This window comes from Hippopotamus amphibius, chromosome 6, assembly GCF_030028045.1.
Source record: "Hippopotamus amphibius kiboko isolate mHipAmp2 chromosome 6, mHipAmp2.hap2, whole genome shotgun sequence".
Taxonomy (NCBI): Eukaryota; Metazoa; Chordata; class Mammalia; order Artiodactyla; family Hippopotamidae; genus Hippopotamus; species Hippopotamus amphibius.
Genome location: NC_080191.1, coordinates 33,265,349 through 33,287,636, shown reverse-complemented (window position 1 = coordinate 33,287,636; position 22,288 = coordinate 33,265,349). Strand labels below are relative to the sequence as shown.

Sequence of the window (22,288 nt, the reverse complement as noted above, 5' to 3'; positions counted from 1 at the left end):
GTTTTCAACATATTTATTTACAAGGACTGTACAGCAATAAACAATTTATACTTACTCCAAAATAGTGCTTTGTCACATACCAACAAGCGATCTCTTCAATCAGGAAGCATTTGCTAAGAAACTGTCTTATGCCTCCCACTGCACTATTTATCTAAAACCTATGCATACAAAGAGGACTTAATACACTCTAAGAAAGCTTCGATTTTTGACAAGGAAATAAAATTTACATAAATAAAACAATCAGAAAAAAACGGTATGATAGAAAGTAATGCCAAATAAAATTTGTTACGCACAGAGAAGTACCAACAAAAAGAAAAGGGCCAGATCACATGGGCCAGTGTTCTTAGGGAGGGTGTATGAGGGGGGATAACACCGAAAACAACCATTCTGGTTATAGTTCAACAATGCTACACAATGAACAGTCATATCTGTACACAGAAAGAGCTCTATCCTTAACGAAAATGTTCTCTGTCAAAGCATGCTCAAGAGGACTGGAATTTCACCCTACCCTCGGATGTGTGGGGCCAAGATGGAGAGGGGCACGTAGTGCTTTCGCTAATACAGTACAAAATGCGGTAAATACGCAAACGTGGGTTCAGGAAGAAGCAATGAAAAGTGCTGCAGGGCAGGAAATCTGCCCAACACAAAATTAAACCAGCATTGGGAAGTACTGTGACCTCTTTCCTCGAAAAAAATCATGCATATGATATTCAATTCTAATTTTCCAAAGGTTGGTTAAGAAACCGACTCCATGGTTTAAGTATGTTTTCTTTCAAAGGTTTATTAAGTTGTTTGACATGAAAGTTCTCACAGAATCCAAAAGAAAAAGGGCTCTTTGGTCACTGGGCCAGACTGGATTGTTGTCCTCAATTATGCACTCCCTCCTTGGAAGAGAATTACACATGTAAACCCTCTGCTATGCCACTTTGTGATGCTTTGCACTGGCACGCAGAGTATTCTTCTCTACCCAGTTGGCCATGTGGCTTGTTTTAACCAACAGACTGAGGACTATCAGTGTACCCATTTCAACGTAAGGCTCTAAGAGGCCTGGCAAGTTTCTGTTCTCCACCAGAAAAGCATGCTCCAGGTAGTGGCTTTTCCTTTTTCAGCATGGGTCCCAGAATGAAAACGTGTGGAACAGACCTGAACTCCTACCTCAGCTGTGGAGTCGAGCCCAGCACTGCCAGACTCAGCCAACAGTAGCCAAACCACAGTCAACGTGCAGATTCATGAATGTGAAATAAATATTTGTGGTTCTAAGCCACTAAGATTTGGAGGCTGTTATGCAGTATTATTACAACAAAAAACCCAACACACCTTTAGAGATATTCTAACTCACAAAATACTTTGTAGATTTTTACCAGGAAGATCAAAGCCACACAGTACATATTACTATCTATAGGCATAATTCTACCGAGGCCTAGAATACCAAAGCCCAGAGACAGAAGCAGCCAATTAACAAAAACAGCCAAGAAAGCATCCCTTCCAATTGTTATTTACCCGATAACCAATGTTCGTGGCTATGGAAGTTTAGCTATAAGGAGGCATCACTTGGCACCAAGTGTGACTCGTGTACATCTTGGTACATTCATCTACAGACTTTGATGTCATTTACAGCTTTGGGTTGAATTGTGTCACCCTCCCCATCCCCCCCAAATGTGGAAGTTGTATCCACTGTATCCCAGGATGTAACCTTATTTGGAAACAGGGTCACTGCAGATATCATCAGTTAAGATGAGGTCATACTGGAGTATGGTGGGCCTCTAATCCAATGGGACTGGTGTCCTTATAAGAAGATGGCCATATGAAGGTCAAGACACACGGGGAGAACGCCACATGAAGACGGAAGCAGAGACTAGGCAGCTACAAGCCAAGGAATGCCAAGGGCAGCCAGCAAATCACAAGAAGCCAGAAGAAGCAAGACAGGATCCCTTCACAGGTTTCAGAGAGATCATGGCCCTGCTGACACCTTGATTTTAGACGTCTACCCTCCAGAATTGTGAGACAATGAATTCCTGTTGTCTTAGGCTACCCAGTTTTTGGTACCTGTCAGAGCAGCCCTAGGAAACATTCACTTATCTTAAATCTTATACACTATTACTGTTCCAAAAGGATACCACATCAAAAACGTTATTATTTTCCCATCATGTCTATTCTGCCACTTTCTCTTATAATTTAAAGGACATGTGGGCATATGACTGAGAGCATTGGTAAATATTATTTTGAATATTAGAGCAGAAAGCTCACACAATTAACATCCGTACCCGGGGGATAATTCAAGCACAGCCTATTTAGTAGATGGACTAAGGACCTGACCTGATTATCAGGGAAAATTCTTAACATAAAAGGGGTTTTGAAATCTTCTGAGAATGTAGCATTACCATGTATTATGCCACTCTTACCACACTTTAGCAATTTTAATCTAACAAACTCATACCGCTGTGTTCCTCACACACACATGCTATCTTGTACCACTTTCTAATTAATGGCTCCTCGTGTCCACATTCCTTTCAATCAGACTATAAGCCCTCAAAAGTCTGGGAGTGCATCACGTTTTACACGTATGAGCAAGTGTGCACACACACACACACAGTGATGTACAACTTCTAGGTCAGGTTAGACATAGGATTTATGTTTAATAAGTTGATTTTTTATTTGTTATGGACTAAATACATAACAGAAACTGACTTCAGTTATGGAACAATAAGGTCTTACCTTTTATTTAGATAAGTGGTCTCCATTTTCTAAAGCTATATTCCACGTCAATAAAAGTATCTGAACATAAAATCCTAATATGTATATTTTTCACATAAAAAAATGTCTTCTGCACTAATCATGCATTATAAAACATATAACAAAACAGAAGTCATGAAAAGATGACATAGACAGTCTAACAATTTCTTCCTAAACCCTCAAGGCACAAATGAACCCCAGCTGGAAAACCACTGGTCCAAACTATGAGAGCAGATGTGTGAAAATATTTCCTAGGGTTTGGTACTTTCTAGGAAACACAAGATCTATGAGAATCTAAAATATTTACAAACTTTAAACACATTCTCTGGCAAACTCATGAAATTGTGTTGATCAAACAAGCAATATTTTACAGTTGATGATAGTTATGCTTGCAACTAGGATTAGTTTGTATATCACTGAACTCTAATTGTAAACGCATTTACTAACTGGTGTTCTTTGCAATTGAGCCTTTTGGTTTTTAGGTTTTAGGAATGAAAATCTACTATCAAAATTTCAGACAAATATCTATAAGACTGAGAGAACCAAATGATGTGACGTTCTGATCCTGAAAATAAAAGAATGAGAAAGACGGGCAAAGGGGAAGGTGGAACAGAAAACTCATAAATCACCTCCCAAGAATGTTATCAATACAACATCATCCTGGCTTCTTGTGTTCCCTGTGCATGCATGTGGACAACATTGTGCTGGAAACCTGAAGCACAGAGAGTAATACAAAACACAACCCCTATCAGCTAACTGTAAGAACAACTAAGTCATAAAGCAAACCTATATTTAATTTGCAGTATAAACAGTTACGTGCCAAAATAAACTGAAATTAGGGGTAGAGCAGATGTCTTGGAAAGTTGTTGATGGAATAAAGTATCAACTTGGTGCAGAATATTGGCTTTAAAGGAAGAAATGTGTGAAGAAATTCAGATAGAGCAGGCAGCCAAAAGCCTGAAGGCAGGAAATACCCCATGCGTGTGAGGGGTACTGAGGACCCTTCTGACCCTCCTAAAGCGCTGAGTTTATGCGGTGAGGAGTGGGAGATACGGCTAGTGCCTGAAATGTGGAGAGGATCCAGTGCAATCATCACCTAAGCAGCATACTCCGGCTTAAATTTCCAAGAGAAAGCCACCACCACAAAAATCTCATAAATCATTTCACTTGGTCTACTTATTCTTGAAGAACTAGCCTTGGGGCTGATCTATACATAAAACAAGCAAGCAAGCTAAACGCAAGAAAATACCAAGCAGATGGCATGTGGGTGAAGATGTGGAGGAAGTGAAATATTAGCAGCTTTGAAAAGTGGAAGAGAAAGTAAAATATGTCAAAATGAATATCTACCTGATAAAGAAAAGTCAAGAATATAAGAATCCTGATATATTAATTTTAATTATTTCTAACAATTATCATTGTAATACATATGGATAACAAAATGTGAAAGCAGAAATCACCTATGATCCCACCAATGGGGACAAAAGTCTCAATATTTCCTCACTTTCCTATCTTTTCTTCTATGCAGCTGCATTTATAAAATCAACTTAGGGTCTTTTTACACATACAGTTTAGTATACTATCACTTATAAAAAGAGTCCATTGTTGGATTTGTCCCCAAGTTTTACAATATGCTAATAACTAATACTTATATAGTTGCTTACTCTGTGACAGAATTCCAAGTACTTTACATATATTAACTTATCAAATTCTCAATACAATGTGAGAGGTGGATACTATTATATGCTTTTCACAGATGAGAACATCAAGGAGAAGTTAACTTGCCTAAGTTCACCTAGCCGACAAATGGTGGAAAAGGAGCAACTGGAGCAACTGGCTCCAGCATCCCCGCTCTTAACCCATCTACCATACCACCTGCCTCCCGGAGACAATGTGCTCATCACTGAAATTAAGCCCCATCTGATTTTTTTAGGATGTACTCAGAACAGAATTACTGGTGCCAAGGGATTCTATAAGCTGAACTGCTCTCCATCAATACCCCCACATAACCTCTTACCATCTGCGAAAGGGGAAAGATGACCCAACCTCAACCTTGCCAGCATTGTTATGGACTTTTACAATCTAATTATAGTCTGCATTTCTTCGGTGCAATGAAGTTGAATATTTTTTCATGTTTTGGTCACTTGTAGTTCCTGTTTTGTGAACTTTCTATTCCTGCTATGTAGACCGTTTGTATTCCCCAACCCCACCCCCAAATTCATACATTGAAAACCTAATGCTTTAGGTGATGGTATGAGGTAGGACCTTCGGGAGGTGATTAGGTCATAAGGGACCTGCCCTCATGGGATCAGCACCCTCATAAAGGAAGCCCAGAGAGACCCCTAGCCCCTTCCACCATGCGAGGACACAATAAGAAGTCCATGGTTCTACAACCTGAAAGAGCGTTCTCACTAGAACCTGACCGTGCTGGCACCCTGATCTTGGACTTCCAGCCTCCCGAACTGTGAGCAATAAATCTCTGCTACTTATAAGCCATCCAGTCTACGGAATTTTGTTCTAGCAGCCCAAGTGGACTAAAACGATTCCTTCCTAGAATGCTTTTTAAAGAGTTAAAGCGTGTTAAATTGAAACTATTTTAGAAGATATCAGAGGGTTGCTAACTAGCTGTTTCAGTGGGAGCCTATAGATAGGCTAGTACCCTGGGGGAATCACCAAGACCCAGGGCTGAGAGCTCAGCTGTAAACACCTGGGACCATAAGCACTGAGCAGGCCCTCCCAACAGACTAACAGCCTGAAATTGTGCTCTACACCATACAGCAGGGGCTGTACTTATCCCATGGCTGGAATACTCATTACTGCCACTCAAGACACACTCCATTCCTCGTATCAACATGTCTGCAGAAACAAATCAGTATATCCGATGTTTGCTTAGTGAGGTCAGAATTACAGAAGGAAAATGAAAGACCTCAAGGGCTCTCACACCTATAGAGCAGTCTCACAAATTTTTCCTATTCTACGTGGCTAGTTTGGTTAGTGATCAGAATCATCCACTAGTCAGAGGATTCCACAGGAACAGTGTTGAACAAATGTTATTAAATTCTTACTCACTAAATCCTCTATTAATCAGTCAACAGCAATTTACCTCATGCCAGGCACTCTGCAATAAAATCGAGCACCTAGGACACCCTCTGATTACTTGGCTGAGAAGAAAAATACCACATTCACACACTTAGGAGTCACTGCTTAAGATGGGCTACTATCTCCAGATGGGTCATGTCATCTATCAGGGTTGATGCTTAATACTTCCGATTTTCTAAGAGTAACACCGCACTTGGAGGGTTTCATTCCTTTATGTACCAACTACAGAGGGGCAAACCAAGGGGCAGAGGCAAAAAAAAAAAAAGGCACTCTCTTAGGTGAGGGCCATAATAAATATGAAAGTTATTTTTAATGAGTGTTAACACCATGTTTGAGAGAGAAACAGTAAAGTAAGGCAGGGATGCTAAAGAAAATGATACTGACATGTATTCTACTGAGGATGGGGTGGGGGCAGAGTAGAGAAGGGATGAAGAGTTAAATAAGAGCTTCAACCTTGGGCTTTCTTTTGGGGGGGGGAACAATCATAGCATGTTATCCAAAATCGCAATTAATTTTTACTAGGAAAGCAATTTTGCTATTTATGAGAAATGCCTCTTCCCAGTATGGAAGCCTACTTGGGACACTACATTACATGTGGAAGGCTCCATGAGTTTCTAGAATCTCAACCAAGAATGGCCCCTAGAGATGACACCAGAACTGAGTGTGGCTTGCTAATGAAAATAGGAGGACCGAGCATTGCACACAGAGGAAACAGCAAGGAAAAGAAAAATCACATGTAACGCATGGGCAGGAAGTGACAGTTTTGTATTACCAAAAAAGAGATTCTGAACTTGGGGACATAAGGCCCCAAGACATAAACAAGGACGTGTAGGCCAAATGGTGTGTGTAGTGTGTGATGAGACCATGAACCTTCATCAAATTTTTTTAAAGGGTCCGTGATTGGGAGTGGAGGAGATGAGTGAAGAACAACTGTGAGCCAAATGCACGACAGGGAGGGGCAGGGCCCAAGAGACCAGGCTAAGAGGCATGATGGACTTCTTCCTGCGCAGGGCGGGAATCCTTTAGAAGGTTGAAAGGGAAGTTTAGAAGGAAGACTGGCTGAAATGCAGGGGAAAGTAAAGTGCAGGCAACAGTCCAAAGCATCTGAGGAGCCAAACAAGGACAGTGGGAATGGAGAAAAGGGAATTAGAGAAATGATCAGGAGATCAAACAAGCAGGCTGGATGTTCACATTTGCTTGTATATGCATAAAATGTCACTGGAGGGTTCTCAATTAACTGATAGCACTGGTTGTCAGTGGACAGGGGAAGCAGGTAACTAGGAAGGAGGATGAGAGGGGGTCCTTTCACTGTTTACCCATTTGTACCTTTTTCTTTTTAATCTTTATTGGAGTATAATTGCTTTACAGTATTGTGTCAGTTTCTGCTGTACAGCAAAATGAAAGAGCCACATGTATACTCATATCCCCATATCCCCTCCCTCTTGAGCCTCCCTCCCAACCTCCCTCTCCCACCCCTTTAGGTCTTCACGAAGCATCAAGCTGATCTCCTTGTGCTCTGTAGTAGGTTCCCACTAGCCGTCTATTTTATATTTGGTAGTGTGTATATATCGATGCTACTCTCTCACTGCGTCCCAGCTTCCCCTCCCCCCCAGTGTCCTCAAGTCCATTCTCTACATCTGTATCTCTATTCCTACCCTGCCACCAGGTACATCAGTACCATTTTTCTAGATTCCGTATATATGTGTTAGCATACGGTATTTTTCTCTTTCTGGTTTACTTCACTCTGTATGATAGACTCTAGGTCCATCTACCTCACTATGAATAGCTCAATTTCATTCCTTCTTATGGCTGAGTAATATTCCATTGTATATATGTGCCTCATCTTCTTTATCCATCCATCTGTCGATGGACATTTAGGTTGCTTCCATGTCCTGGCTATTGTGAATAATGCTGCAGTGAACCTTTTGAATCACATGAAGGTATTGCCTACCATAAAAATAAAACTTTTTTAAAAAAGACATGGAGGTTATCGGAATGAGATGCCTTTATGTAAAAATTTGCCCACACCTCTCTATAAACCCTCTCCTCAATGTTTCAAGTTGCACTTTCGAACTCAGATTATTTTTACCTCAAAAGCTCCTGGACTGCACCAGTGACTATCCCTTGAGAAGGGTCAGTCTCTCTGTTGACAGGGGTGATAAATGTATGAAACTGAAGTTGACACCATACAGATGTATAACTATTTATTATGCAATAGTATAAATAACTATTTACCTGGTTAAATTCAACCAACTTAACAGGTACTTGTCAAAATATCAGAATGAAGAAAGTCTGATCAATTAACCCTGCGAGCTCAATCTTCTAAATTTTATGGTGAATAAAAGAGGCTCAAAGAAGAATCTCTATGATTTATTTAAAAAATGTGAATCAAATAAGTTATCGATGTGAAAGAGGTCAGATGTGAGGTCCAGTGCAGTGAGCCTTAAGCTAATTTAGGCTAGCCCTTTAGCTAAAAATGACTTTTTTAAGTTAAACTGAATGATTCTCCTGTTCAGTCCAGAACTGACTTAAACTGATGGTTTTACCAATTTTAAATTAGTCAATAGTAGACATAAATTTAATAGTTAAAAAATAAGTGGATCTTAACTTTGCAAAACTATGTAACACTGTTTTCCATTTGGCTACATAAGCTTAAATATACTAAACTTGCAATGACTTGTTCAAAGCATATTTAATGGAACCTATTAAACTTGTTAATCAAAACATACCATGTTCAGAGATCAATTCTGCATATATTTCCCCTTACTGGTTTTATGTTTTATATTTTGCCTTGTTCTCCAAAAGATGTGAGTCAGCTTAAAATAATAAATTCAGTAAAGTGGGAAAATACACTTAGGTAAAAAAATCAGAATTAAAAAAAAAACCAAGGCAGAACAGAAACTCAAGACGAAAGGGAAAGTTAGAACATCAATATTAGGTCATAGGTTTTTACCTACGGGGTTATTAAAATTAAGGTTGCAAATTTGACTCTGTGTTTCCTAGGTGCCAAATCAGAAACGGAAATATAACCAATTATCTGATTCTAATTTTGCATGATGAAAAAAAGACTCAATAATTGTTCAGGGGAAGTAAAGCTTTTGTTTAGCATTTAGAGTTAAATGGAATTTCTTGCAAGAGTCTTCAAACAGGAGCTGTAGAAGAAACTATGATCTTAATAACCGCAGTTCTTAAGTAACATAACAGTAGGTTTCTTGTGGCTGTCTTTATTAATAGAATGCTTCCGTGTGAGCACAATTTGGGGGGAGGGTTGCAAAGGATACAAAACAACAACAACAAAAACAAAGTAAACAATTTCTGAAGATCCGGCTAGACTCCTGGCCTAACACCTAGAATTGGAGGGGGATGGGTGGACATCATGGCCTTTGTTCAGCCAACTCTCTATAGACATTTCTTTCAATTAAGCTTCTGATCAAATTTATGAGCAGACAATTCCTATCTCTGACATTCTATACCACTGCTAAAGGGAGATTAGTACACAACAATTATTCTTCATCCACTAGTTCCCTATATTTGAAATTCAAGGTTATACAAATTTTTTCTATACTTTTTCTGCAACCATGTAACAATTTTGGTTCTAACATGTGAATTGAGTGGATCTTTCTGGATGTAAACAACAACAAAAATTATGGGCTGGGATAAAAAAAAAAGGTGGGATAAAAAGACAGTGAAGGACATTTAGCAAGGAAGGGATAGCTGTTTTGGTAATAAAACCTTAGGAAAGATATAGAAAAATAAGACAGAGTAAATCCAGGTCTTCGGACTTTATTCCAGTGGTGCATGTGGAGGTAGGGCGCTGAGGGACCTAGATAGTGAGTCATTCAATCGCAGAGGCGATGCGCATTTGGATGCGGGACACACACAGAAAAATGCCTCTTCCATTCTGACATTAGGAACTGATTTCAAGGCCAAGAGTGCAGCACAGTCAAGCACTCAACTTCTCTTTGTCAAATGAACAAATAAGTGTTTATTATCTGCAACAAAGTAAAGAGAGTTTACTGTAACCACAGGGGAGGGCTCTTTTGAGAAGTTTAAAGTGAACAAGGAAGAAACAATGTAAATTAACTGCTCAATATTCTTGACTACAAATATAAGATGTGTAAAATGTAATTATCTTTATTTCATGGAGAATTTTTGATCTGTTCGAATAAATCATAATGTATTTTTCAGAAGCTCCCTCCCACTGGTGGTTCCCCCAATCTCATTACCTTTTACATAAAAGTGTTATTTCCTCACCATCTAGGAGGAGCTCAAGTAGGCTGGAGAAGCAATAGGAACAAACTAGGGCTTACCATAGTTGTGTGAAAATAAGTCTTTTGGGTAATATGTAGTAAGGATGGTGAAGAGGTATTAAAATGACAAAAAGAAGGAAAGAAAGAAAGAAAATAAGTGACCAGACCATTCCTAGATAATTTTGTTAAACAAAGTGACTGAAAAAAGGTTAATACTGACTCATAAAACTTACATAACAGGAAAATAAAAACAAAACAGGAAATATTGTATCATAGTGTAAAAATAAAGCAAATGAAATGTGATGTGGTTATCCTTGATTATTTCAAGATAACATAAAAGTTAAAATCAGGAAGGCACCAAACCTTCCAAACCCTCCATTTCACAACCACCCTGGCTGTCAAACTTGAAAACTGATATGTTTATATACTGAGGAAAACCAATACAGCTGAAAATGTGTAGCTATACCATGTATTTTGAATCATTTAGGAATCACAGACAGTTCTAAATGCTTTACTTTCACCTTTATCTGTAATAAATACATTATAATTAGGTCAACTGCAACAACTCAACTCTAAAATGAGTTAATATGTCACTTATTAACCAAATCATTGTCACCTCTGGAGTAATCTAGAATTTCCTTTAAACATGAATTGCAGTTTTTAATTGTGCTTTAGAGTTTAATTAAAATAAGTCTGATTACCAATCAGGAAAAAAATGCAAGCTTAGAAATGAAATGAACTTATATTAGGAGTTGGAGAGAATCACCTTATTTAATAACATATTAAGGATAACATATGGTCCTAAAAATGTCAAAATTCAACTTAAATGCTGGGATAACCTAATTTGACTATTTATACAAATAAGTAATTTTTAAAATCCAATTAAACTTCCACGGCCACAGGACAAATACATTCTAATCCTAAACTGTCTTTAGATGAAGCTTGAAACACAGTTCATTCAACAAATAGCTCATGAGAGCCCATTATGCATCAGACCAGGGGATTACAGGACTAAACAAGATGAAGACTCTGTCCTCCTGGAGTTTACACTGGTTCATTTTCCAAAGCTTGAAACCTTAATACGTTAATAAAACTGGAGCTTCCAATGATCCACTTTCCAAAACTCTAAACCTTATTGCTTAATACGAAATTTTAAAATAATAGCCTGTGAAGAGATAATCTTGCCAAAAGCTCTGATGTATGAACTTTACACTTGGGAGAGAAGAAAGAATTTATAACCAGTTTCTCAGAAATACAAACTTTATTAACATCTCGTTGGAAGCTAAGCTGCGCCCAAGGCTGCCTCTGCTGGCCGACTCCGTACATCCTTCCAGCAGATTCTCAACTCCCTACACCTGTATCAAACTTGCCATGCTCTTCAACACATCCCTTCAGGAGAGCGGAAGGCTCCCAGGAGGCAGCACAAGAATTCCCCAGCCTCAACTATCTCCTGAATATCTGACTTCTAGAGGGGCCTTCTCTAACTAGCCCTAAAATGTTGACTGTAAGGGTTGGAGACATCAATTTTATATATCAGCCGGCCAGCTCTGAAACACACAAACATCCACAGCGACTTCTATATGCCGTTAAAATAACGCTTTGCGTGGCTGCATATTGGGAGAAAACAGGAAGAAGGCATCTGCTCATCAAGCCGAAAAAACACGGTGACATATTTCCACCTGAGCCGCTGACAGTTCAGCGGTGTTTCCTCCCCTGCCGCTCCCCCAATAATCCACACACCGACCCATCCTCCCAGCCCCTGCCCGCAGCGCGCACCCCAGCCGGCCCAGGGGGTGGGCGGCGAAGGGTCAAGCTCTCCTCCGCCACCGCTCGGCCTCCCCAGCAAAAGAAGAGCTTGTCAGGTTAACAGGAGGCTGCGCCCAGCGCCATTAGTACACCTCCGAGCGCTGCCCCGAGCTCCGGCAGGAGGCAAGTTTGGCGGGTCCTGGCACCCGCCCCCAGCAGCAGCAGCAGCAGCAGCAGCCGCGGGCGGCGGCGAGGGCTGGTCCCCGCCTCACCCACCTACCTACAGGGCGGGGTCGCCGGCTCCTCGGGTCCGGGAGAAAGGGATCCGGCGCACGCATTTCTGGGAGCGGTGGCCTCTGCAGCTCGGCGCGGGGGAGCGCATCCTCCCGGGTGGGTGGGAGGAGGGGTCGGGGGAGGACCGTGCGGTGACGCGGCGCTGGGGCAGGAGGGAGGAGCGCCCAGCGCGCGCCCCGGGGGACCGCCGTCCGGTGCTAGTGGAGGCGGCCGCTGCCAGGACTCCTCGGGCCTCTCCTCACGCGCGGCGTCTGGCCAACCCTGCAGATGCGCCCGCGGTCAGGACATTGGCCACGACAGGCTGCCGGGCCCGGCCGGAGGCGGGGAGCTGCGGGTGGCGCGACGCGGTGCAGACGCCCGCCTCTAGCTCCGCCCGGCCCGCGCCACGCTCTGCGCCCCTCCGCTGCGGCGGGGGCCGGGGAGCTCGGCGGCTCGGCTCGGCCGCTGGGGCTGCGGCTGCGGCATCCTCCCCGCCCCGGCGACCTCTGAGCTGGGAGGCTGGACAGCCGCGCCGCCCCCCGGCGGCTGCAGCCTCCGCTGCCTGGGCGCAGCCCCAGCCCGGGCCCGGCGGCTCCGCCCCGGAGAGGTGCGCGCGCGGCCTCCACAGGCCTCAGCCCTTTGTGACGCCTCCCGGGAGCGAGCTTGTTGCGACTCCGGCGGCCGGACACCCGGCGGCTGAGCCTGGGAGGGTCTTCTTACCTCGCATGGGCTGCATCCCCTACAACTGGCTCGCAGTGGCTATCACCCTTTGTGGGGATAAGGCTTTGAGAGCAGAGCTGGAGTTAGAGTGTCTCCCCGAGCCTTAAAGCCTTGAGTTACCTTCCAGTGCAGGGACCACTGGTCACAATAAATTCTTCCTTCTGTCCTTTTCGGCGTTGTGTTTCGCAAAGGGGCCCAACCATCTCCTCCCCACTCCGGTTCCCATCCTCGGTACAGCATCCCGGATGCTGCCAAGTTGCTATCTTTATAGCAATAGGGACGTAGCAATTGAGCCCTCCAGGCCAACTCTTGGCAAAGACCCAAGAGAGCCTGGGTTGGGAAGATTTGCATCAGCTGCGGGGCAGTGCCAGCGAGCTTCCCATCCCCATTTGGGAGCTGTTCCTTCTACGGTCCCATGACCAGCACTGCAAGATGACTAGGAGGATTTGCCCGTGAAGTTTACCCTTACACAGAAAAAAACTTCATGGTGGAGCCTGCAGCTGGTGCGATAACACTGATGTGTCAGAGGCCAAACACACAGGCGCACTAGATAGCTGCTTCCTCTGGCTTGTTGATGCTCCTTATGCTGTTAACAGCCTCTTGTGGAAGACGGAGCAAAGCATTTAACAGTGATGGCTTTGGGATTTCAGTTGCAAGTGGTCATGTTATACGGTCTTGCAAAATGTGGAATAATCGCCCATAATATAGCCCTTAGATTTACTTCTTTTTGATTTGAATGTGAAGAATTGGCTAGTTTTCTCTCTTTTCTGTAGGCCTTCAATATGTTATTTGCAAATTATTTCCAAGGGAAAATTAGGCTTCTAAAATATAAAAAGCTGATTTCATTGAATCAGAAGAACATGGTTTGGGATCTCCAGAGAAACTGAGCTGCTCTCGCACTTCTTTGATGATTTGAAATCTAAGATGAGTTTTTTAAAAACAGGCCAAGAAAAGACATGTTCCATAGCAGGACAAACTCTGATAAAATTGCTAAGATTTTTTGAGATGAGTTCTTTAAGTAAAGCAGACATTCAGTAGGGAGCAGGGTAGGAGCTGCATTGTGTATGGATCAGGAAGCACAGGGCACATGACTTGGTCACTTCCGGAGACTCTGACTTGATCTAGAGCCCCAGTTTATTGTCAAAAGTACCTATTATTATTCATGACATTTTGCCCCATATTGAGAACGAACTGACTATAGGAATGTGTATGTATATATATGATGAATAAGTGACAGAACAGAGGTACTTAATGAGAATTTGGCAATTGCTTCCTCTAACAACATTTGTAAAGAGGTCTGCTTTAGATTGTAATTTCTGCAGGAAATGTCCATTGACTTGCAATTCTTGACTGTTTCCATCCTTTCACCACCACGAATTCCCTTTTGTTTTTCTCTCTATGGACCCCAGATTTTGTCAAGAAAAAAATTAAGCAGTGATCTTTTTTATTAGACAAAGATATAATTATGTATTTTAAAAGTAATAACCTTCAATTATAAGTGGTTTGTCAGCCTTTTGAAAACATTGCTTGTAATTTAAGGATCCTTTTTACTGTCCTTATGAACTCCTCTAGGACTGCAGGCTGTATGATATGCTTACTATAACATTTTATTACAGTGAAAGTCCCAGTAGAATAAAGATTTCTGCTCTTCAGTTTAAAGAGAAAGTTCCCCCTTAATGATTGTTCATTCATTCTTTTTTATTAACTCAGCATTTATTGATTTGCCTAAGCCTTGTCTTTATAGAGAAATCCAAAGAAATAAAACCATTTCCTTATCCTCTAGAGCTGTGCTGTCCAGTAGAGTACCCACTGGGCACATGTGGCCATTTAAGTTTAAATTAACTTTAAAATGTAGTTTTTCATTCCTCTAGCCACATTTCAAGTGCTAAAGAGCCACACGTGGCTACAGACTACTCACTGGACAGCATGGAATAGAGCGTTTCCATTATTGCAAGAAATTCTTCTAGACAGCACTGCTCTAACTAGAAGGTAAAATGTTAACTGGGAGATAAGATATAGTATATAAAGTTATTTGGGAAATCTTAGCACACTACAGATCAAACCTCATTAGAATGTGTACTTCTTAAGAACAGGGTAATCACTAAGAGTTCAGGCTCTGGCTTCAGACTGCGGTTCCATCTCATGCTGACCTTGGGTAAATTACTTAACCTCTGTTGCTGTATCTGTAAGAGAGGGATGATAATAGTACCAAATTTCAGGGCGGATAGAGGGATTAAATGAAATAACCCATGAATGATGCTTAGGCTAAAGTCCAGAACATAACCTTCAAGAAAAATTAGGTATTAAGGAATTCCCTGGCAGTCCAGTGGTTAGGACTCTGTGGGTCCACTGCAGGGGGTGCGGGTTCAATCCTTGGTTGGGGAAATACATCCAGCAAGCCGGGTGGCATGTAAAAAAAATAGGTATTTTTATAGTAATAAACATTATTATAATAAAGGTTTTCTTTTTAAAAAATTATATCCTTAGCACCCCTCACTATACTTGGTAAATGCTGAGTAAAGTGCTTGGTGAATGCTGAGTTGATGAAAAATTATAATGCTGCACTGCTTTTATGGATATGAGGTCCTCTATTAAATATGAAAACTGATCTATCTCTGTTGAAGGCTAGAGGCCATTTTAGAGCAATTTAGGTAGAATTGCCATCTCACTTTTTCTGAGATAAAGAACCTTGTATGATGAGACTTTGGGACAGAAAGAGAGAAGCAGAGAGCCCTTCAGCTCTTAAAGGAAGAAAAGAGGGTTGCTTGCCCTCCTCTTCTTTGCTCCTTGGGGTAGGAATAGGACAGAGGGAGACAACTGGATCCCTGAGTTCAGGCATTAGGTGTTCTCCCGAAGGACTTCCTGGAGGAGGTAGATAGGAATTCCACAGCTTTGGGAACATCACCAAACAACAGCAATCATTATTGCAAGTGTATTCTGTATTTTTCCTACATATCTATCCAAGAATAGTTTTGTAATGAAGTAGGACCAGTATGTCTGTTTCTAACCACAACACTGGTAACTTCTTATGAAACTGGAATTCCAGAAACATTGGGAAATACTGCTGCAACACCTCATCAAAATGAAAGCTTCCTGGTAAGTAATGAGCTCACAACCACAGAAAGAATTGAAACTTCTTTGGGAGTTTTCTCTGTAAAGGTGTTGAAGAGGAGATTTTTGTACTGGATGGTGAGTTTAATCTACCAGCACCAAGGGAGTTCATTCTCTAGTGGTTACACCTATCCTGCTTTTTCTAGCACGAAGAGAAACACACCTCCTTTCACACACCTGACCTAGGCTGGTTGAGACACAGGAGTTCCATTGGAGGGAAACACTGATGACATCTGTGGAGGTCTGTGGGGAGCCATCCTGCACCTAAAGAGGCAGAAGAGAGTTCACTGCTTAATAGTGTTGAATGCAGTGGCTCATTTTCACAAATGGGGTCATTGATCCAGAACATCTTAGATACCATCTTGAGTCTTGAGAAGAATGTAAACAGGTTCTTTTGTGGATAGGCCTAGGTTCAGTGCTTCTCTCACCTTTCTATAAAAAGGAGGTAGAAATCTCCTTGTCATTTAAAAAGAGAAAGAGCCTGGTAGAGCATATTGAGAAAGAAATACTGACATATGTAGGAATGCATTGCTGTCTGGGTGCTCGTTAGTGAGTAGAACTTATGGCTGATTGTTTAGAGTAAGTCCAATAAATTTGCCCTTTTCTTTTATCCACAGTTAATTAAAAAGTATTTACCCTTGGACAGTTTCTGCTGTCTTATTTCTGCTAAAAATAGTCTATTCAATAGCTTGAGAATTCATTTTTTAATAATTTCTGAAAAACTTATTTAGATAATCTAGTGCTAAGATACTGTACTAAGATATCATTTAAATTTTTAAAATGAATCCCTAAACTCAAAGTGATGTTAAGTGGTGGTTGTTGTTTGGACTTATTTGAGTGAAAGAAATTTACAGTGCAATAAGCTGAAAACAGAGTTTTTCAAAGGAAATAGAGATTCACAAACAGTTGCAAAAAAATTTACAGGGAAGTCCCAGATATCCCCCCAGTCATCCCTCAAACATAACATCTTGCATAACTACAATACTATAACAGAACGAGAAAATATTGATGTGATCTTTAGAGCTCATTGAGATTTCACTAGTTTTACACGTTCTTGCCTCTGTGTGTGTGTGTGTGATTTCTATGCAATTTTTTCATTGATATAGATTCTTCTACCACCATCACCTTTGCTTTATCCTACAAAGGTACCACACCTACCCTTATACAGTCACCTCCATCCTCCTCCCCCCTGCATCTAATTCCTATCAATCGCTAATCTGTTCCCATCTCTATAATTTCAAAAATTATATATAAATGGAATCATACAGTGTATAACCTTCTGGATTGGCTTTTTTAAAAATTCAGCATAATTCCCTTGGGATCTATCCAAGTTGTTACATGTATCAATAGTTTGTTCTTTTTTGATAACTATTTCATGGTATGGGTGTACTACAGTTTAACCATTCACCCACTGAAGAATGTTTCAGTTGTTTCCAGTTTTAGGCTATTATGAATAAAGCTGCTATAAACATTTGTGTGCAGATTTTATGTGAACATAGGTTTTCATTTAGCTGGTATAAGTGCCTAAATGTACAACTGATAGGTTGTATTAAGTGCATAATTAGTTCTCTAAGAAATTGCCAAACTATTTTCCAGAGTGGCTATACCATTTTACATTCCTATCAGCAAAGTATGTGTGATAAATGGTGTGTTTTTAATCTATTAAATGAACTTATTAAATTGAAGTATAGTCAAACATTTCTTCTACTATCCACTATCCTACTAACTGTAATTGCTTATTTACTTGAACCCTGCCAGACTAAACTTCAAGATCAGGCATAGTGACTTACATATAAAAGATAGTCAAATATTTGCTCAGCAAATGAACAAGAGAAGAATAGCTGAGTCAGGTTGAAATCAAATTGAGAAATTAAATTGCCCATAAATTATAACTAGAACTGAATTTGAATTGGATACCATAATTTTTCAAGTCAGAAACTGGCATTCTATAAGGTAAGTCACTTGTGTGCCAATTAATAAAAACTAAATCCAAATTATGTTGCACCAAGGTTATTTGTTGTAGTACTTTGGTAACAGCAAAAAATTGAAAATAATCTAAATGACCAATGATATAAAACTGCTTTAATAAAATATTTATACAATGGAATACCATGCAGTTATCAAAAACAATGAGAAAACTCTTTATGTAAAGACTGGACATCCTTCAAAAGAAATTAATTTTCAAAAAGGTTACAGAAGAGTATGTAGAGTATGCCCCTTCTCATGTAAAAATTCAAACAAGGAAATTAAAAGAGAAAATACAGATGCATAAAGATGTTGATTCTCCATAAATAAATTTATAAAGTATAGGGTGTGGCTGGACCATCTTGTACCAGAAAGCAAAGATATGCTCAAAAATGTACAGAGACATGTCAAAAGAATACAGGATCCATCTTAAAGGGACTCCTTCTGGCCATATTTGGGATAATTTACGTATTAATAATGACAGCAGTAGATTATAACACATTGACTAAAAACACAAAAATAAAAAAGAATATGAGTTCAAACTGATATTTTAAAATTAAATAAAGAATAAAAAGAGGGAGGGCAGAAAGGAAAGTTCTTTACATGTGAATGATAAAATAACACCCCTTTGCAATCACCATAATAGTAATTGATTCAGGCAAGCATCAGCAGCAGATGCTAAAACCATTGGATGAAATTTTGCGGGGGAACAAAAAATTCATACAGTTTCAAAGTATTACTTCCATGAGTGATACTTGCTTCTTTTTTTTTTCTTTTGATATTCTTTAATTACAAGAGTAAAGGGTAACTTTACAATGGAGAAATATGGCAGTCACCTTCACCAATGATCAAACTTACTGTGTTTGTTTCCTTTTGGCGCTATTAAAAAAAAATCTTACAAACTTAGTGGCTTACAACAGCACAAATTTATTATCTTACAGTTCTGTAGTCCAGAATTCCGACGCGAGTCTCGCTAGGCTAAAATCTAGATGTTGGCAGGGCTGTTTCCTTTCTGGAGGCTCTGGGGGAGGAACTGTTTCCTTGCCTTTTTTCAGGTTCTAGAGGCCTCCTGAATTCCTTAGCTCATGGTCTCCTTCCTCCATCTTCAAAGCCAGTAAAGTCTGGTAGAGTCTTCCTGGGATCACATCACTGGGACTCCAACTCTCCAGCCTCCCTTAACTTAAAAGGACCCCTGTGATGATTTCAGGCTGCCCAGATAATCCAGGATAATCTCTCACTCAAAATCCTTAATTTAATCACATCTGCAAGACTCCTACTGCCACATGAAATAATATTCATGTATTCTGGAGATTAGGACAGGGACAGCTCTGTGGGGTCCATATTCTGCCTACCGCATTTACCATTAGAGATAACACAATACATCAGCATTATTCGAATTACGATGTAATACACTAAGAAGGACATATCACTTAAGGTAATTTTCCTGACAAAAGAAATATCTGTCTAAATTGAGGGACTTTATGAAGCAAATGTCTTCCACTATGCAACGCTGTTTGGAAAAAAAAAGACTGGGGAATTGTTTCAGATTAAAGGAAGGAGACTACAGAAACTTGGCAATTAAATACAGTGTATAATCCTTGAGTGGATCCTGGGTAAAAACAAAGAAACATAAAAGGTCTTAGGACAACTGAAAAATTTGACTATGAACTGTATAATAAATAATATTGTATTAAATTTAAATTTACTAAGTGTGAGAGTTGTATTGCTTGTTTTTAGGAAATATATGGTACAGTATTTCAAAGTAAAGTATCATGGTGTCAGCAACTAACCTCAAATCGTTCAGAAAAAAGATCAAGAGAAAGCAACCAGGCAAAATGTTGACAACTGGTGAATCTAGATTAGTACTATAAATTAGAAATATAATTCAAGCCATATATATATCAATAATTTTAAATATTCTAATAGCTACATTAAAAACAAAAAAAGAAAATGAATTTAATTTTAATATTTTAATTCATATATCAATTAGCATTTAAAATGTACTCAATGTAAAAATTATTAATGAAATATTTTACATTCTTTTCTTTTCATACTAAAGCTTAAAAATCCAGTATGCATTCAACACTTACAGAACACCTAAACTCTTACTAGCCACATTTCAGCACACAAAAGTGGATGCTGGTACTACTAAATTAGCAGAGGTCTAGATGAAAGGTATATGTGTGTTCACTGCTCTATACTTGCAGTTTTCTGTAGGTTTGGAATATTTCAAGATAAAAAGTGGGGAAAAGAGAAATAGGTATTTCTAGGAAATAAAAAATAAAATGAATAAAATTTAAAATAGCATATACAATATCTAGCAGGATACAGAAGAAACTGTTAACACTGGTCAACTCTGGGAAGAAATGAAGAATGATGAAAGAGGAATGATGATTCTTACTGTACCCTTTCGTACCTTTCATACAAGATTGTGACTAAACCTATTAAAACAAATTTAAATTATTATAAAAGTAGTATCTGCTTTATCTTTTTTATTCAAAACCAGATACTCTTTCATGCTAAGTTCTGAAAACCCCCAACTGAGAGGTAGGAGCTCCACCTACTGCACTCGATTTCCTAAAAATTCCTTGATATAGGAAAGGGGTATGGGTCCCCTTTAAAACATAGTAATTAAGTGTAGAAATTTCTTCTGGTGATGTTTCCATCTTTACTTATGAGTCTTAATAAGGCATTTTAATATTCCTGTTTGCATATTATTAAATAATTCTAGATAAATTGTATCAGTAATCTAAACTCCATTTCTGAGTTGCTGAAAACAAGAAAAAATACTCTAGCTCAGGCTCATCTAAATTCTATGGTGATGGATGAAGGCTGTAATTCACAGTGGCGCCGGATATTGTGAGCAAGTTCATTACACATTTATATCTGTTTTACTTAAGCCTCCTTGCCTCTTGCAGCGGGGCAGGGTCTTCAGGGTTACATCTGTCCAACTGTAACGGATGGCACTTTCAAAGCTGAGTTACAGCCTATTGCTTTCTGCTCATATTTCATGAGGGTTTCTGAACTGAGGCTGGGCTGGAATGTTTCTTGACTCCTTTGGTAATTGCATCATTTCCTGGCCGTTTCTCGTACATTATGCGGAGAAGTGAAGCAATTGCCCAGATAATAACAGTTTGAAAAATAGGAGGATAAATGGAAACACGGTGGGTTTTAAGGGTTTAGTTCGATCTGGGTGCAGATGCCCTGGTTCTTCACTAAGTAAATCACCCACAGCCCTCTCAGCTTCGTTAATCTAACTCTCAAATAAGTAAATGTAAATAGTCTCGTCCTATGAGGCCGCGAGGCCCTTCGTCACCCACACTTGCAGAGCGTGTGCTCTGTGCCAAGGATAAGCGCGGGGTTGCACCAGCTTTACACCGGGAAATGCTCTCCGCCGGTGGCAATCTATCGCTAGAGTTAGTAAAACGTTTAGCAGGGTTTCACCTCTGAGTTAGAGGGAAAGACAGTAAGACACACACACAAAGAGAAAGAGGTTAGATTTAGAAAGAGCAGCTAGATGATTGAGAAAATAATAAAGCAAATTAGAAGGTTCTGGACAGCACTTTAACATTGCCTAGGTATAGATATTTACATGTTACGTAATTAGGACGAAATCTCAGGACGACTTTTCCAGCGTGGCAGTCAGAAGAGGGCTCGATTTGGAGAATCCAGCTTTTTCCCCTTAGGAGCCGCCGCGGAGATCGCCTCAGAGCTCAGAGGGTTTGTCCGATTTAGGAGACTGAAACCCAAAGCGGGAACGAAGTGGGCAGGGCTTAAAGGCAACGATCTTTTTTTCTTTTGGCCGTGCTTACGTGGCGATTTCTAAAGAACCAAATATACGAGGAGAAAGAAACATACCAACTTCCCTGGTGGTCTAGTGGTTAGGATTCGGCGCTCTCACCGCCGCGGCCCGGGTTCGATTCCCGGTCAGGGAAAGCACTTTTGCTTTCGGTTTGTAACCGAGTTATGATGGTTATTTCTTATCTTTTTCCAATTATAAAAATTCGATTAGCTTTTAATATTATTGAACCTAAGATTTAAAACACGCCACACCTTTTTACACATATTTGCAGTCAAATAAACAACAAAATGATCCCTGATTCTAAAATAGTCTACATACAACTAAGTCACTTACAAAATTGCATTTTCCAGGTTTGAAGAGAATTTGGATGTGTATACAAGCATTAACTTATTGAGCCTTTGTTAATCTGGAGCTTCGTTTGACTAATAGGAGGAAAATAATTTTGGGAGGGATTATACCTACTTTGCATTATGTTGAGAATCAAGTTTCATATATTCAGATTATGGGCTTTGTAGATTGCATATACTGGAGCTGTTCTTATCCTGTTCTTTATGAACCTAATATCTCTTTTGAGATGTGTTGTTGGTTAATT

The 22,288-nt window shown here is 40.0% G+C and overlaps 1 protein-coding gene and 1 non-coding gene across 11 annotated transcripts in view; one reads left to right on the top strand and one right to left on the bottom strand.

Moving 5' to 3' along the window:
* The window catches only part of NCOA7 (nuclear receptor coactivator 7), a 146,566-nt gene extending 133,393 nt beyond the window's left edge, over window positions 1-13,173 (bottom strand). For 6 of the 10 annotated variants that reach the window (XM_057738477.1, XM_057738470.1, XM_057738479.1 and 3 more), the window contains exon 1: window positions 12,106-12,683. The gene's annotated coding sequence lies outside the window, so the exon portion shown is untranslated. Of the gene's footprint in view, window positions 1-11,339; window positions 11,429-12,101; window positions 12,684-12,818 lie in introns of those variants that run through there. The other 4 variants (XM_057738471.1, XM_057738473.1, XM_057738472.1 and 1 more) reach the window with 4 other exon arrangements.
* Window positions 13,174-21,757: 8,584 nt separating this feature from the next.
* Window positions 21,758-21,829, top strand: TRNAE-CUC (transfer RNA glutamic acid (anticodon CUC)). The gene has a single exon. It is a non-coding gene; the product is annotated as a tRNA-Glu (tRNA).
* Window positions 21,830-22,288: the final 459 nt, after the last annotated feature.